Source organism: Gouania willdenowi, chromosome 16 (assembly GCF_900634775.1).
Source record: "Gouania willdenowi chromosome 16, fGouWil2.1, whole genome shotgun sequence".
Classification (NCBI taxonomy): Eukaryota; Metazoa; Chordata; class Actinopteri; order Blenniiformes; family Gobiesocidae; genus Gouania; species Gouania willdenowi.
This window is the reverse complement of record NC_041059.1, coordinates 39,973,816-39,977,933: the sequence shown is the minus strand read 5'-3', so window position 1 is coordinate 39,977,933 and position 4,118 is coordinate 39,973,816. Positions and strand designations below refer to the sequence as shown.

Genomic DNA, 4,118 nt, shown 5'->3' with positions numbered 1-4,118 from the left:
TCCCTAAAACAAAAGCCTGAAGGCAAAGTCAGTCCTGCCTATGGTGTTAAGAGGCCAAAAAAAGCAGAAGTAAATTATTGCCCAGCCTATCCAACTGATGAAACAGCAGAGACGCTAGAAGTGATAAGAGTGGCCCTCCTGTCAGAAGTACAAAAAAGAAATAATGACGACAAGGTGGCAAGGATGATGGACAAGACCTTCGCACTCAGAAGGGAAGAGGTAGTACGAGAATCACCCATGATTGCAGATTTCAAAACAAGGTGGCCGGCTCTCTTCCATGTGCGTGAGGTAAGAATGAATGTTTGACGAAATAAACTGATACTAATTTAATACACAGTGCTACATTAGAGAAATGCAATACTCCCTAAGAGTAAGAAGATGTACTGCCATATCAAATGTAACATTGATCTCAAAATAGGCAGAGTTGAGTCCTGTTTACCATTGTTGTTTTTTTTTTTTTTTATTGTTGTAGGTGAGTTCCGAATTCAAGAAAATCACAACAACGCATCTGCAGTCAAAGTTTTTTGCTGAGCTGGATGCTCACTCTGCAAATCTGCTCAAGGTGTATGCCAAGAAAGGTGGTGTTCAAGGGAGTAAAAATCAAGAACATCATGGTACCCATAACCCAGGTATGATAATGATGGAAAAAACAAAACTTTTCAACCTGTACTGCTGTCATATTTTTAAACTTAACCTCTTAACTCCCACTTCCACCGAGCACAATATCTCTCGTTCAGCTTTAGCCAAATCTAAAAGCTTCTCTACTGGAGCTTACAACCTTATTGACTTTGTCTCGCAATATCGTCACTTTTTCATCATATTATTGGTGTTTTTTGTTGCATTTTTGTAGCCTTTTAATGCTTTTTGCTGCGTTCTCATTTTCACTTGTCTCATTTGTCTTTGTTGCTTTTTCATATAAATTTTGGACGCTTTTTTGTTGCGTTTTTTTGTTGCTCCTTTGTCGCATGTTTTGCTGCATTTTCATCCTCATTTACGTCTCTTTTTTGTCGCTATTTTGCCACTTTTTTTGATGAAGCTTTTAGATTTGGGCCAAATCAAACTGGAGAAAATGTGCTTGGTTAAAGTAGGGGTTACGATTTAACTGAAAGCCTGACCATTGTGGAAATGGCTAATGTTATAAAAGTAAAGGACATGCTCAAATCAATTCCTGTACACTTTCATAAATTTAACTGAAGAGGGTAGATTTACAGGAAAGAAGCTTCAGTTTGAAATTGTACAAATCTTTTATGAAAAGGCCAGACTATTCATGACGGGTTCACAATCCTTTGGAGAACCACTGTGTTCACTACTACTCTAATCTCTAAATGGCTTCAAAGTTGTGACTTCCTGTGAAACTAGTTAAAAGTTGTCTAAACTTTGTAAAACCTTCTCTGCTAGAAGGTTGAGATGGTTTTCCTAACTTTTGTTTTTTTGTTTTGCATTTCCTCTCTGATCTGAATACTTAGACGGACAGCATTGACGTCAGACGAGAATGCGTCCTCAAAGGTCTTTGTGTCTACTTGAATGAAGATCCGGAGAAGCTGGTTAAGGAATACACGGTATGTTTATCTTTTATGTTTGCTGAGATTTTGATCATTTGGTATGAATGGGGTTTCCTCTGGGTTCCAATCAGCTGTAAAATTTGGAAAGATAAGGTCTTTGAAATCTACCTACTTGCAAACTGCATTGCATTTCTAAACAAATCACTTAACTTACAAATTGATACCTGCACATAAGAAAAATGTATTAGGCCAACTGGCATGATCGGTGTATCATTGCTCAAAATCTATTTTGTAATCCTACATTGACACACTCTCTCGTAATCGTGTAAGTAAGTACATAAGTGCTTTATTTTTCATTGTACAACAAAATTGTGTCCAGGTGTTAGTCCTGAGCCGCTGCGCCTCCACTGTGGGCCGGTATGTTTTTTGAGGTATGGAAACCCTGGTTGGCTGTCTTCAGTCTCCTCTCAAATGGTGCACTGCCTCCTGGGTTTGGTCTTATTTCACAATTTCACAGCGTGGTGTCCTGCACTGGTCAGCTTCTCCTCCTGCAGTTCCCTCCTCTCCACAACAGTCTTTCATCATCTTCTGGGAAGAGCTTAGCACTTCATCTGTTTTTTTCCCCAGGGAACATCCATTAGCCAGAACAATAGTTGGGATAGAAGGCTTGTGTGGCTTTGCTGTGAGTCTCACCTGGATACCTTCTCATTTGCCCCTTCCTTGTTTCCTGTAACACCTCTTGTGATGCCTCCACTGTGGGGGCTCTTGGTGCCTCTTCAGTTTTTCAGAAGAAATGTGTAGGTCTCAAATGTCTTTAGCTCAGAGGGAGTTAGCTGCTTGTTAAAATTTAAAGAAGCTACATAGTTTATACATAGTAATAAGCTTTTTTTATTCTTTAACTCCTTCTGTCTCTTCCTTCCAATCACTTAACTTCATGTCACAGAGACATGAAGTTAAAGAGATCCATGTCTGGACGGCTAATGAAGGAGCTTTGTTAATGTTTTTGTTTTGTTTTTTGTCAGACGGCTGACGAAAACATTGGAACGGCCATGGCAGAGACGGTCTTTGGAATCTTTGTCATGCGAAATGAAGGAGCACAGCCTGGTGATGACCCCGAGGATGTTGGAATCATTCTGGAGGGGGTGGAAGTACTCGATGGGTTGGTAAATGTGCCCTTTGCTGTGGCAAACTAGATGGAAACAGACTATCCAGGAAGATACAAGTTCTCAAAACATTGCTTTGCCGTTAGTCAAGGCGCTCCGATGACGGTTAAATGTGACCCTGACAGATTGTCAAAACCTCTTACCCCCGCCTTAACCGAGTGCATTTTCTCCAGTTCAGTTTTACCCAAATCTAAAACCTTCTCGACATGAGTTCACTGACTTTAGGCCTCATTTGAAAGCTACAAAATGTATCAAAACAAACCTTTTTCCTCGCGTTGTTGCGGTGTCTGTCACTTTTTTAAAACTTTTTTAAACCCTTTTTTTGTTGCATTCCTATCACTTGTGATGGGAATGGTCTGTTTTTGACACATTTCTGTCACTTTTTCATTGCTTTTTTTGTTGCATTTTCATATTTTTGTCACAATTTTGTTGCTGTTATGAGCTTTTAGATTTGGGTAATGCCAAACTGGAGACAATGTGCTTGGTTCAGGTGGGGGTTAAGTACTTTTATTTTTCTTAGTTACATTTGAACTGGTTTTATTCTGTAAATCCCCTAAATGTGGTATGAACATGTTCTTCTGTTAACCTGTGTTTCAGTAAGTTCAACAGCACATACAGGTGCAAAAACTGTTGCATTATTGTTTATTTGGAGGAAAAAAGTTTTGTGGCAGCATCTACATGTTATGTTTTTTTCTTTCATAGCACTAGGTGCTATAATTCATTCTTTTGGCACTTGGCACAAAAAAATGTTTGTTCTGTGGCAAGCAACTGTTGGTGTAAAACTTTGCACTTTTGAAAAAATACATTTTTATGGCAATATCTACTATTTGTCTTTTCTTTCTACCCATGACACCAAGCAGTCTGTAGTCTTTGTTGATACTATTCACTGCAAACCTTTAAGTGTTTACACTTGAATTGCATTCTTTAACACTAGCATGACCAGAGTGGTGTCATTTGACACCTATACCTATAAAGTCCAAGCTGGTGTCAGATGGCGGGTGTGAACAACTCAGCTTGTGACCATTGTTATGTTACTGAGGCCCCTCAGCTAGGGTGGGGGGGTGGCTGGGTAGGTTCCAGGACACAAAGACCTTTTGTAATCTCCTTTGTGTTTCCCATACAGCAGCTACATAGAGGTTGCAACTTATATTTCAACTTTTGCAACAGAAAGTAGTAGGTAGTAATAGTGAGACGGCAACAGTTTGTTTGCATTCTTGGTGAAATTTATTTAATAGAGATTTTGTGAACAATTCTGGCACTGCCACACCTCCTTTATGCATTTGCCACATGCAAACTTGTCACAATACATACAACGCTTGGTGGCACGGTTTTTCCTGCAGCAACACTTCACCTGGCACAATGCCCTTTTCCCCACATCACGTGTGGGTGGTTGTTGCTGAAGGTTTTGCTCATTCACCTCCTTGGCTGCCATATGAGACTGGGCAAGCTCATT

The 4,118-nt window shown here is 39.8% G+C and overlaps 1 long non-coding RNA gene across 1 annotated transcript; it reads left to right on the top strand.

Annotated features, from left to right (window-relative positions):
* Positions 1 to 599: 599 nt before the first annotated feature.
* LOC114478562 (uncharacterized) lies at positions 600 to 2,571 on the top strand. Its single transcript, XR_003675877.1, has 3 exons — positions 600 to 629; positions 1,467 to 1,559; positions 2,525 to 2,571. It is a non-coding gene; the product is annotated as an uncharacterized LOC114478562 (long non-coding RNA).
* Positions 2,572 to 4,118: the final 1,547 nt, after the last annotated feature.